General features: G+C 48.2%; 1 long non-coding RNA gene across 1 annotated transcript; it reads left to right on the top strand.

Annotated features, from left to right (window-relative positions):
• The first annotated feature begins 1,238 nt into the window (after positions 1–1,238).
• On the top strand, positions 1,239–12,784 carry LOC309622173. The gene is made up of 2 exons (XR_014240569.1): positions 1,239–1,507; positions 12,384–12,784. It is a non-coding gene; the product is annotated as an uncharacterized lncRNA (long non-coding RNA).
• The last annotated feature ends 650 nt before the right edge of the window (positions 12,785–13,434 follow it).

Genomic DNA, 13,434 nt, shown 5'->3' with positions numbered 1-13,434 from the left:
AACCATTTGTTTCATTCTTTTGATGAATCTGCCTGCTCACATCTCCCATCTTTTCTTTGGTGCCCTATACCTTGTAAAAGCCTTTGGTATATTAAGGATATTTGCCTCTGTTGCCACATTTCTCTGGAAAATATATTTTTCAAGTTTGTCTTTTGCCTTTTCAATTTGTTTGTGGTTTTTGACATATAGAAAATTTTCATTAAAAACGTTGACTCTAATAGGCTTTTTTTGCTTTAGTTCAGTCTTGGGTGCGGCACTGAGGTACAAACAGTAAGGACAGAAGGACACAGAGTGTGGCTCACTAAAGGTAGCTATTCCACGCCCACCCAGGACTTCCTGCCCGAGGTGAGGGAAGGGAGGGGGGGAAAAAGGGGGAAAGGACAGAGGGAGGAAGGTTCTTGATGGCAGGGCAGGGCCTGGCCAGACCCAGTGTGTAGATCCGTCTCTAAGTTGGTCCCGCCTAGTGACGGGACTGGAGAGAAGCCTGCCTGCCCAGGCCTTTCTCAAAAAACAACACAAAAACCAACACAGTGTCTGAAACATCCCGGGAAGGGGACAGAATCTACAGGAGGGGGTAGTCTTTGGACCCAACTGAGGGCACAGCTGCCCCCTAGACAGGCAGTCTAAACACCACACCGGAAGTTCTGCCTAATCACAAATGAGGCCAGACTGTGAAAACCAGAAGGTCAAATCCTCATTTCAGTTCCTAATTAGTGATGGGTGCTGTCCAGGAGTCTTTTTCTGTTGTTCACTCTACACTTTCAAAGACTCCAAAGTTGTTGCTGTTTTCCTGTTTACCTGGGTGGAATTTTAAGAATCATTTAAAAGTTGGTAAACTTGCCTTTCTCCTACATCCAAAAGCACAGTTTGTGAATTTTAAATCTGAAACTGTCCTCTAAGTTTTCACATTGTGTGTTTTGTGTTTGCATAGTTGAATTTGAAAAGGAAGGTCAGAGGCATTCTTTGCAACTTACTATAGGCACTTCAAAAGAACAACCTCTAGCTAATGTTACAGAAATAGACCGTTTGGTCACTGGCTGATTAAAATGGAAAAGCCAAAGCTTTTCCGAGAGGAAACAAAAGGATGTGAGGCTTCTAGACTCTAGCCACTCAGAAGAGTGTGTGTGTCACTGAGGTGTGACCAGAAGTTTTGGGGGGCTTCCCTCAGCAGTGTCTAAATCTGGGTGAGCGTTTTGGGGGCTGGGCGGGCGGGCGGGCTCTTTAGTCACACGGCTGTTTCTGACTTGAAGGCTTTCCCTGGGGGCATATTCGTGTGGCAGGAGGGTGTGCGTGGGGCAGCCTGCTTCATGCATTCTGCCTGTGCAGAAACAGTATGTGTGTGTCATCCCAGGGCTGGTGTGTTTCCCTGGGTCTGTTATTCCATGTTGCCGGGCAACCCAGTGTGTCTGGGTGTGTCCCCTTAGCACGCTGCGCTCTCTCCTGCTAAAGTCTTTGGGTACAACCTGCGCGTGAGCATCTGGGCTGTGACCATCCCCACGTGAATCAGGTCTGTGACAGCTCCTGTCCTCTGGTCTCAGTGAATAAATGCCCAAAAGCACACGTGGTGCGTGGCTGGGTTTCTCCCAAGCTGCCGACCCTGGAGGTTGGGACTAAAAGTGCAAGTTTCCATCTGGCCGTAAGTGTGCAGACCCCTCTGTTTGAGTGGTAGACTGTTTAAGACCCTAGCAGGACTCTGCTTGTGGCTGAGAGTTTGCAGAGTGGACGGGCCCCTCCAGACACTTCTCACCATCCTCCCAGGAATCTTTTGAATTCGATATTTGGAACGAGCCCAAAGTCTCTCCGTACCGTGGGCACTGATCCCTCCAGGCAAAAATGAAATGTCTGGAAACGTAACCAGGCAGACTTGTGAGTGCCTGAAACTGGTTCTAAAGGAATTTTTCAGGAAAAAAAAAAAAAAAAGACTTTAAAAATATGTTGCACAATGAAAGCAACATCTTTGGAATAGAGAACTTTCTGGGGTGATTCCTTTAGAGTTCTGTTCTATTTTGATCTTCAAGAGATCTATTTTCATACTGTAGAGGTGGAAAAATGGGTTCAGGAAAGGAGCTGATTTGCTCAGGCCACACAGGGAGTGGAGAGAGAGCTGGAACTAGAACTGGGCTCCTGAGGGTCCCTGAGGGTTTCCCCAGCGTGTTTGTTTCTGTTTACATCTGTGTGTCTCTGGGCGTGGCCCGCTCTGGGTGGTGCACAAGCAGGCTCTAGGTGTGTCCCATCTCGGAGCAGCTCTGCCAGCCTGGTGATTCTCCACCAGGGAAATTCCAGGGGGCAGATCCTGCCTCAGCTGCGGTGAGACATTATTTCCTTGGGAGGAAACCAGCTCTCAGCAGCCAGAAAGGAAACAGTTTCCACTCCGGGGGGGTGGGGGGGAAGGGAGGAGGGCAGGAGGGAGGAGGGAGGAAGCAAGGAGGGAGGAGGGAGGAGGGAGGGAGGAGGGAGGGAGGAGGGAGGAGGGAGAGGGGAGGGAGGAGGGAGAGGGGAGGGAGGGAGGAGGGAGGAGGGAGGGAGGGAGGAGGGAGGAGGGAGGACGGAGGAGGGAGAGGGGAGGGAGGGAGGAGGGAGGAGGGAGGAGGGAGGGAGGAGGGAGGGGGGAGGGAGGGGGGAGGGAGGAGGGCAGGAGGCCCACACTGCCTTCCTGGAGGCCGGCCTGGAAGGGAGCCGCCCCAGGGCCCGTAGGCCCCTGGCTCCTGAAGCCTCCAGACACAGTTTAAATTTAGACCTTCTATTCTGGTCCTTGCAGCCCGGGCCTCACCCTCTAGCTGTAGAACCAACCAGTTTCCCTAAGCACAACTGCCCCTCTCAGGCTGTGTGTAGTAAGCTCCTCTCCCGGAGGAGTGTCCTAAGAATTGTTTTGTGGCGCTGTGGAATCGTGAGGCAGAGAGGAATGGAAGAAAGATCAAAGGCAGATTAATCCACCACCCTCACTCACATTTTGGAACCTGGGACCCCTATGTCCGCATCGTGGTCCCCGTTCACCGTCAGACGAGAAAAGGGCTGACCAAGTGCAGCACTAGGGGAACGTGCAGGAGGGACATCAGCATAACGCAACCACGGTTCCTATGGTTACCACTTCATCCGGTCTCTGCGCGGATGTCCCCTCCCTGACCAGCCAAATCGGCGCACCTCTCCCTCCCTGCCCCTTGCCTGCTTCCTTTTCTCCTAGTGTGCACTGTCATCTGATAATGGCCTGTGTTCCTTTGTCTAGCAGGTTCCTCTCCAGAATGGAAGACCCAGGAGAGCAGGGGCTTGGTTTTTCTCAGCGCTGTATCCCCAGCACCCAGAGAACTTAGCTGTAGTAACAGAGCACTTGCTATGTGCCAGGCACTGTATGAGGTGCTTTAAATGCATTATCTAATCTTATCCTCAGGAAAATCCTATGAGGGTTTTTACCCAAGTAGGAGAAGGAAGCCCAGAGAAGTTGAGAATCTTGCCCAAGAGCACACAGTTTGACCTCGGCAGTCAGTGCTCCTGCGTGTGCCCTTAACCGCTACACCGACTTGGCCACGGGAACGCGGCCTTGCACATCCTCTGCTGAGGAGACCACCGCTCTCACTCAGCCTTTGCTCGCTGAGCTCCCAGCGCCAGCCTCAGCAATGCTGAGTCAAACCCCTAGCTCTCGCCAGCTCACCCCAGACAGCCTGGCCTTTGAGGGAGAGAAGAGGTGCGTTCATGCAGAGGGATCCAGAATATCCCACTGTGAAGAGTTTTATTTTTTGGTTTTTGCCTTTTTTCCCCTTATCTAAAAGCAGTGCCTCCTCAAAGCACACAACCATCTTAATTCCCCTCCCCAAAAGTTTTGCAACCAGGGAAGACTGACTCTTATCACTGGAGAGAAGTCTACACTGGGTTAAGAAATCACAGAAATAGGGAGGGGGAAGGGTAAGCTGGGACGAAGTGAGAGAGTGGCAAGGACTTATATATACTACCAAATGTAAAATAGACAGCTAGTGGGAAGCAGCCGCATAGCACAGGGAGATCAGCTCGGTGCTTTGCGACCACCTAGAGGGGTGGGATAGGGAGGGTGGGAGGGAGACGCAAGAGGGAGATATGGGGATATATGTATATGTATAACTGATTCACTTTGTTATAAAGCAGAAACTAACACACCATTGTAAAACAATTATACTCCAATAAAGATGTTTTAAAAAAAAAGAAATCACAGAAGTAAATAGTCACAAAACTATCAAATCTCTCGTCCATTCTCCCAAGGGCTCTTTCCTAAAAGTCATTTATTTTCTCATAAATGCCTTTTTCCCTCTCCCCTTCCCCTCCTAAGATGATAGATAAGCCCCCAATTCTAACCACCTCCTTGAGTCATGTTTTTCTGTGAACTCCCATGCACACATGTGAATCAGACATCTGTCTTTTCTCTTGCTAATCTGTATTTTGCCAGTTTAATTTGCAGGTTCCCAAGTACTGAACCTAAGAGGGTAGAGAAAAAGGTTTATCTCCCAGATAATGCTGAGTTAGATCTGCGGGGAGAAACACTGGTGGTGCTGTCCTCCAGATGGGAGGGGGCCTTTTGACCCCTGGCTGGTTGTGTTTTTTGTTGTTGTTGTTGTTTGTTTGTTTTACTTTTTGGCCGAGCCACAAGGCACGTGGGATCTTAGTTCCCCAAGTAGGGGTGGAACCCGTGCCCCTGCAGTGGAAGCGCGGAGTCTTAACCGCCTGACCGCCAGGGAAGTCCCAACCCCTGGCTGGTTGTTGATTGTCAGAATGGATTTGTGCTCCTTTTTCTTCTGCCTGGTCCCTGTGCATCAGAGGAAACTATAATCTCTGCAACTGAGTTTCTTTCACACAAAGCTAATATATACTGGAACCTGCTCCCTCAGCCTCGTTAACGTGCTTCTAGCTGAAAGAAAGGCCCCACCAGGAAGGGCCACTGCCCCAAGCAGAGGGCCAGCTGGCCTCAGAGGGTGAATGGGCACTTACTGTGGGGAATTCACCACAGTCTGCAGTGCAGCCCTTAGCTCTATAGGCCAGAGGGGATCCCTTTCAGCAGGACTGATTCACACTAATCAAACTCAGCAAGCACTGATGTAAAAACCAGAATGCTATCTGCCTATTTTTCAGAGAAGTCTGGCCAACAAGATGCTCACATGGGCAGGTCTGGACAGTTTCTCTCTCTCCCAGTGTATGAATCTGAGAGGAAACTACACCCTGGCAAGAAGGTTGCTGGGTGGGCCTGGGATCTGGAAGGAAAGAGAAGCTGGTAAAGTTTGAGGCTGAGGGACAAGGAGGGAGAGAAACTTACCATTACCACATTCTATTTTCAACTTTTGACTGTTGTCCCATGTGCTCCTGTATCAATTCAAGAAACAATTTGGGTTTTTTTACATTTATTTATTTCTTTATTTATGGCTGCGTTGGGTCTTCGTTGCTGCACGCAGGCTTTCTCTAGTTGTATCGAGCGGGGGCTACTATTCATTGCGGTGTGCGGGCTTCTCATTGCGGTGGCTTCTCTTGTTGCGGAGCACAGGCTCTAGGCGAGCCGGCTCAGTAGCTGTGGCTCTCAGGCTCTAGAGCGTAGGCTCAGTAGTTGTGGCACACGGGCTTAGTTGCTCAGCGGCATGTGGGATCTTCCCGGACCAGGGATCGAACCTGTGTCCACCGCATTGGCAGGCGGATTCTTAACCACTGCGCCACCAGGGAAGCCCAACAATTTGTTTTTTGTTTTTTTTATAGTAATCTTTTTAAATTTATTTTTATTTTATTTTATTTTTTGGCTGTGTTGGGTCTTCGTTTCTGTGCGAGGGCTTTCTCTAGTTGCAGCAAGCGGGGGCCACTCTTCATCGCGGTGTGCGGGCCTCTCACTATCGCGGCCTCTCCTGTTGCGGAGCACAGGCTCCAGACGCGCAGGCTCAGTAGCTGTGGCTCACGGGCCTAGTTGCTCCGTGGCATGTGGGATCTTCCCAGACCAGGGCTCGAACCCGTGTCCCCTGCATTAGCAGGCGGATTCTCAACCACTGCGCCACCAGGGAAGCCCAACAATTTGTTTTTGAATTTTCATTTGGCCTGCTATTAAACTGCAGAGGCTCCTGCCCGTAGCTCTCAGGCCCAGTTCAGTGCTCTGCCGCTAACCTGACTCCCAGGTCCTCATCATGGGTCAGGCAGCACTGCACATCCGTGCCAGGGAACCCGGGACCCTGGCAAGGGAGCAGGTGCGGGCAGCAGCACACGGGGTCCTCCAGAACGAGTTTGGGGCCCGCATCTTCATGGGCTTCCTCACCATGCCCAGAAGGGACAGGAGGACCCCAAGCCCCTCACCAAAGCCACAAGCGTGACGTGCGGGCCAACCCCAGCAGATGGCGGTGTGTGGCTAGGTGGCCAAGGAAGGGTGCCAGCCACACACAGTGCACCGGAGTGGGGACTGGATGCCCGGAGAGAGAGGCTGGCAGGGTGACTGTGAGGGTGGGCGGTGCCCTGGGCAGGCTGGGCGCGCTTCCTCATCTGTATGCCACAGGCCCCTCTGGAGTCTGGTGAGGCCTCTGGACCCTTCTCAGAGTGAGATTACTTTTTTAAGCCAGATCCTTTATTTTAACAAAAATTGTACATATATGTGTACATTTCATAAAACATGGCAATTTAAATTAAATGTATGGAGCTTCCCTGGTGGCGCAGTGGTTGAGAATCCGTCTGCCAATGCAGGGGACACGGGTTCGAGCCCTGGTCTGGGAGGATCCCACATGCCGCGGAGCAACTAGGCCCGTGAGCCACAACTACTGAGCCTGCACGTCTGGAGCCCGTGCTCCGCAACAAGAGAGGCCGCGATAGTGAGAGGCCCGCGCACCGCGATGAAGAGTGGCCCTCGCTTGCCGCAACTAGAGAAAGCCCTCGCACAGAAATGAAGACCCAACACAGTCATAAATAAATAAATAAATTAATTAATTAATTAAATGTATGTGTGATTAAGACCACCAAACATAATTACAGACTCTTGAGAGGTTAATGTTTATTTCAAAAAGATAGCAAAGGGACTTCCCTGGTGGCACATTGGTAAAGTATCCACCTGCCAATGCAGGGGACACGGGTTCAATCCCCGGTCCGGGAAGATCCCACATATGGCGGAGCAACTAAGCCCGTGCGCCACAACTACTGAGCCTGCGCTCTAGAGCCCACAAGCCACAGCTACTGAGCCCACATGCCACAACTACTGAAGCCCGCACACCTAGAGCCCGTGCTCAGCAACAAGAGAAGCCACCACAATGAGAAGCCCGTGCACTGCAACGAAGAGTAGCCCCTGCTCGCCGCAACTAGAGAAAGCCTGCGCGCAGCAACGAAGACCCAATGCAGCCAAAAATAAATAAATAAATTTATTTTAATAAGACAGCAAACGTTCTGAAGTATTAAAGTCTATCTAGTGAGAACATTTACTAGGAGATTTTTTTTTTACCATCTTTATTGGAGTATAATTGCTTTACAATGGTGTGTTAGTTTCTGCTGTATAACAACATGAATCAGCCATATATACATATATCCGCATATCCCCTCCCTCTTGCGCCTCCCTCTCACCCTCCCTATCCCACCTCAGAGTGAGATTTTTAAATGCATAAAGTAAAATACCCAGGGTTACCAAGGAAGCAAAATATACTGAAATACAATGACCACGTGTGATTGGCAATTCTTTATTAATGTATTAAATCAGGACCAGATCTGGTGGTGGGCCTGATAACGACTATGACTTTTTAAGTCACGATGAAGGTAGACGATATTCAAATTATCTGCACCAACTGCGCTGTGATATGAAAATAGCTGTGACTTCTATTGTGACAAGGTCCCAGGAACCGCCTATACTATTTTTTTTTAATACTAATTTTTTTTTTTAATAATTCTTTATTTGATTTATTTATATTTGGCTGTGTTGGGTCTTCGTTTCTGTGCGAGGGCTTTCTCTAGTTGTGGCAAGCGGGGGCCACTCTTCATCGCGGTGCGCGGGCCTCTCACTATAGCGGCCTCTCTTGTTGCAAAGCACAGGCTCCAGACGCGCAGGCTCAGTAATTGTGGCTCACGGGCCCAGTTGCTCCACGGCATGTGGATCTTCCCAGACCAGGGCTCGAACCCGTGTCCCCTGCATTGGCAGGCAGATTCTCAACCACTGCGCCACCAAGGAAGCCCCCGCCTATACTATTGTGGTGAGATGCTTACGGCACAATAGAAGGAAATGCTAGATTTCAATTAAAGATTATTGAACATAGACATGTAAATTTTTCCTGTCCAAGTTCACCAACTCCTAGAACTTTAACCACAGGCTAAGAATCTGAGTGAAGATTTGAAGGGGTACCAAATGGGGAAGAAAGGATGGATTTCTAGACCACTTCCCCAAACCAATGTTCATTTTTGCCATTCAAATCAAGTGTCAGAGACCAGAGAGCAGAAGGCATAGGAGGGGCAGGGGAGATGAGGAGTCCTGGGGGCTGGTCTAGCTGCTGCCGGACACTTTGCCCCAGCTGGAAACAGGTGTGGAGTTTGCATGGATGGATGCTCTGCCCCAGCCTCCAGGCCCTCGGTGACAAAAGGAAATCAGGGCTCCCATCCCTCTCATTCCTCTGTCTCCCCTCCAAGGCCACCCCAGTTCACTTCACTTCAGGGGAGACAATAAAAGAGCCCAGAGCCTCTCTTCCTCTCCTCAGAAGGTGGTTCACTTCCCCTCAATAATGGGCCAACAACAAGGAAGTGGGGGAAGTCCTTCCCCTCTGCTGTGCCTCCACCTGAACAGGTGCTGTGAGTCTGAATCTATAAACAGAGAGGCCAGACATTTACATCTGTGGATCTGTGGGCTTGGCATATATATATATATATATATATATATATATATATATATATATATATATATATATATATGCGCCAAAATATATATATATATTTTTTAGTTTGTTTATTTGATTTTCTTTTCCACTTTATGTTTCAAAAAATTTTAAACATACATAAAAGTAGCTAAAATGGACTCCTATATTCTACAACTATCATCCTTTTGCAACACTGGCTTTATTTGTCACTTTCATAATAATTATCACTCCCAAAAGTCCTAGCTTGGACAACTACATGCAATATCTGATCCTAGACTGGATTCTACACTGGAGGGGAAAAAAATGCTATTAAGGACATCTTTGGGTCCATTGATAAAATTGGGATATAAACAGTAGAGCAGATAGAAATATTTTGTCAAAGTTATGTTTACTCAAGTTGATTTTTTAAATTGTGGTTATGTAAGACAGTTTCCTTCCTCTTAGGAGATAAATAGGAGTAAGGGGCCATGATGTATGCAACCAACTTTCAAGAGTTTCAGGAAAAAAGTGTGTGTACACATATGTACATGTAAACATATGTACGTATATGTGAGTATACACATATTGTATATGTGTATATATATGGAGAGAGAAAGAGAAAGATTGAAAATAGGGAAAATGTTAAAATAGGTGAATCTGAGTAAAAGACGTCGGAGTGTTCTTGCACTATTTGTATTCTTGCAACTTTTCTTTAGGTTTGGAATTATTTTCAGAAAAACTTACTTACCAAAAAACATATTAGCAAACCAATGAGAAGCACTAGTATGGACAATAAATTTTACAACCATCCTACCTAGGACTCATCTAAAGTCTAAAATGGCCAATACAGCTTGACTGGGAGGTGGGTCCTGGGATTCAGGGGTTTAAGGAGTTCTGGTTTCACAATTCCGTGTTTATTCTCTGCCCCACAAACGTTTGCATCTGTATGAGAGCCTACAGAAAATACCCATAAAACCAGCGCTGTTACTGAGCAAGGACTACTTGCAGGGCCCTGGGCCCAGGGCAGCAGGGGCCTGAGACTGGATGTGGCCCTTGGGCAGATGGACAGCTTTGGGGGCCATCCTGATAGGATAGAGCTCTTTGGCCCCAGGTTCTTCCCCACCAGTACCAGTCCTAGAGGCCCTCAAGTGCTGGGGTTCCACAGCCCGACCCCCCCAATCCCTGTTACGGGGCTGGGGGGACACCAGGGCCCTGGCGCCTGTGCTATGGCCTGCAGCACTCAGGCAGCGTCCCAGCACCTCACTGACAGGACGCTGATGCCCGCTAGAACAAACCAGAACAAGAGCCGACTGTCCACGCCCTCACCATCGCCTTGGCTTTCCATAACGGGGTCTAGGGTCCTTGAAAATTCCAAAGTCCAAGAAAAGATCTCCTGGGCAGAAGCATTCTGCTCCATCACGCATTTTTCCGTATCCATCGCTGGGCTGGAATTTAACATATTAACTCTAATCTCCCAGATGTCTTTATGTCAATTCATGTGCCCACTCCCCCTGCACTCTTCTCCCACCCTTAAAACACATATGCATAATAAAATCAATAGCTACCATTTACTGACACTTTATGTGCATTTGATCATTTAATTGTCCCAAGGAAGTAAGTACTATTATTCCGTTCTACACAGTTTAGTAAACATTAACTAAATTCATCCAGCTAGACAGTTATGGAGCGGATCTTCCAGCACAGGCAGGCCTGGAAGGGGTGAGGCAGGCAGGCTGCACGTGGAAGGGGTCCCCCACCTCAGGACCTGGGAACCCAGAGGTTGAAAAGTCCGCTCTGGAAAGGACACACTGGTGAGGCACTGTCCAAGATTTATGAATCTCCATGAATACAGCTGGGTATCCTGAGTACACACTTGGGAACTGGCTGCTTGGGTTCAAACCTCAGCTTAGCTGATCACTAGCTGGGTGACTTTGGGCAAGTGTCTTAACCTTTCTGGACCTCAGTTTCCTCCTCTGTAAAATGGGGATAATAATTGTACCTCATGGGGTGGCTGTGAGGATTAATGAGTTACACGCACAGAGATTTTAGGACAGAATTGGTTCTTTTTACAAAATGCTGCCTCCTGTGCATCCCTCCCTTATAGCCGTTAGATCCAGAGGACTCACCCACTTTTTGAAAATCAGTTAATGAGTTTAGCCAATAGAAGGTTGATCACTCAAGTAATGATCTCTTTTTGTTTGTTCGGTCGCGCCGAGCGGCTTGAAGGTTCTTATTTCCTGGGACCAAGTCCGTGCCCCCTGCAGTGGGAGCACGGTGTCCTAACCAGGGAATTCCCTGGACCACCAGGGAATTCCCAAGTAGTTATCTCTTAAGAAGAAAGTGCAAACGTCTGGTGGGAAGAGTTCAGGAATCGTGTGGGAAGAGTTCAGGAATCGTGTGTGTGTGTGTGTGTGTGTGTGTGTGTGGTCTTTTTAAAATTTTTTTTTTTTTTTTAATTTTTATTTATTTATTTATTTATTTTTGGCTATGTTGGGTCTTCGTTTGTGTGCGAGGGCTTTCTCTAGTTGTGGCGAGCGGGGGCCACTCTTCATCGCGGTGCGCGGGCCTCTCACTATCGCGGCCTCTCTTGTTGCGGAGCACAAGCTCCAGACGCGCGGGCTCAGTAGTTGTGGCTCACGGGCCTAGTTGCTCCGTGGCATGTGGGATCTTCCCAGACCAGGGCTCGAACCCGTGTCCCCTGCATTAGCAGGCAGATTCTCAACCACTGCGCCACCAGGGAAGCCCTGTGTGGTCTTTTTAAATGCAAGGAAATAGATCTGCAAGGATTCACAGCTCCCCTACCTTGGGGGTTGGCAGGAGCAGGGAGCTGAGACAAGGGCTTTTGCATTTTATTTTTATAGGTGTCAGCATTTTTCAAAAAAAAAAAAAAAATTTAACAACAAGCATGTACGACCGTTGGACGTAGAAAAAGTTTTTAAAATAAGAAAAAGTCTTTTTCAAATACATTCTTTTCCTCAGATATTAGTCAGCCCATTGAACATGGGGCTGAAAATGGGTTTATAATTAACACAGGCAGTTTTCCTCAAACTTTAAATTGAGGGCTTGGAATTTCCATCAGGGAAAACAGAAAGGGATATTTTCAGCTGGGTCTTCTTTAGTTAAGAAGGTTCCTGGTGCCAAGCCAGATGTAACATGAACACACAGCCTGCCTTCCAACAGTAATTTATCAAAGATGGAAAGCTGTTGTCTAGCTAGTGAGCTGCCTGTGAATGCAGGTGTTGCTGGACTATCTGGAGACCTCTTCTCCAGGACGCTGTTGAAGGAATTTATGCATCTTCAGGTAAAGGATGCACTAGCTGCTTCCAACCCAGCACTGCTGGGGTGCCAGCACCCCAAATCTTCCTTCCAACAGGTCCCACTTTGAGTGCTTCAGAGCAGAGCTTCTCCAATGTGAAATGTGCAAGGACTTGCTGGAGGCTTTTGTTAAAATGCCGATTCTGTAGGTCTGGGGTGGGGCCCGTGACTCTGCATTCCTAACCAGCTCCCAGGCCCACGGCCTCACTTGAGTAGGGAGGGTCTGGAGTACTTGACCTAGAGGGTCCCCTATCCTCCTGATCTTGCTCCTTTGCATTTCCACAGCCTGTCAATATCTATTAAAAAGTGGCTGCTAGACAGTTCCTGATGCAATCAGTATGAGCTGGACCACCACATCCCTTACTCCTGATGGACTGGCAGAGTTTGGAGACAACTTCATCGTGCTACTCGTGCCAGCTCCCCAGAGGGAGCCTTCTCATCCTATGCCTGGTCCCACGGAGTGGTCTGCGCTGTATGGAGACTGCAGCCCTCCTCCCCATCCCTACCATCCATGAAGTGCCTCAGCCGCCGAGGCAAGCATACATTTCTCAACCTGCCCATCAAACCAGTTTCCCCAGGTCCTTGCAAGATGGCTCCTACCTACTGGGTGTGTCTCCCCCATCCAGTTGTGGAACAAAAGTCATTAGTCGAGAATTGAAAAATGGGAATAAATGTTGTTGAAGGTACACGGGGAATCATACTCTTCTACTTTTTCATATGTTGAAAATTTATAGAAATTTTTTACCGTTTAAAGCAGTTTGTTCTCAAGGCAGATGACCTTAAAAGTACATATAAAGAAAAAGTCTCTTCGTTCATCATCACTCATAACAAATTTGAAAGTCTGAAGAACTACAAAATCCTAGATGCCTAAGGAAGGCATAGAAACTGCTATCTTCAATTCATTCCCTCTTATATCAGACCTAGCTGTAATGTCCAGTTTTATAAAGTAGCCTTGTAGCCATTTGGAAGATTCTGGAATAAAGGGCAATGTGCTAAGTAATCAGTAGGGAGCTCTGCACCTGCCAGCCTTTTTTTCTGCATAGGAACCATTGGACTTTCACAGCAGGTACTTTTCTAAGCCCTTTAAATGCATTAACTCATTTATTCATCAACCCTACAAGAGTTACTACTATTATCCACATTTATGAGAGAAAAATGAAGCTCAAAGAAAGTGACTTGCCGAGGTCACACAGCCAGTTGGAGGAGAGCCTGGGCAATCCATTGCTGTTTTAAGCACAGTGTTTTTCATACTGGGCCCCAGGGCACTTGTCCCAACGCGGATATGAAAGCCTAACCCTCTAGAGTCTTCCGAGGCATATCCACACGCTGGAGTATT

The sequence above is a fragment of the Balaenoptera borealis genome (genome assembly GCF_965194805.1).
Source record: "Balaenoptera borealis genome assembly, contig: HAP1_SCAFFOLD_1717, whole genome shotgun sequence".
NCBI lineage: Eukaryota > Metazoa > Chordata > Mammalia > Artiodactyla > Balaenopteridae > Balaenoptera > Balaenoptera borealis.
Note: the sequence above shows the minus strand (reverse complement) of the source record. Positions and strands in the feature narration are given on the sequence as shown.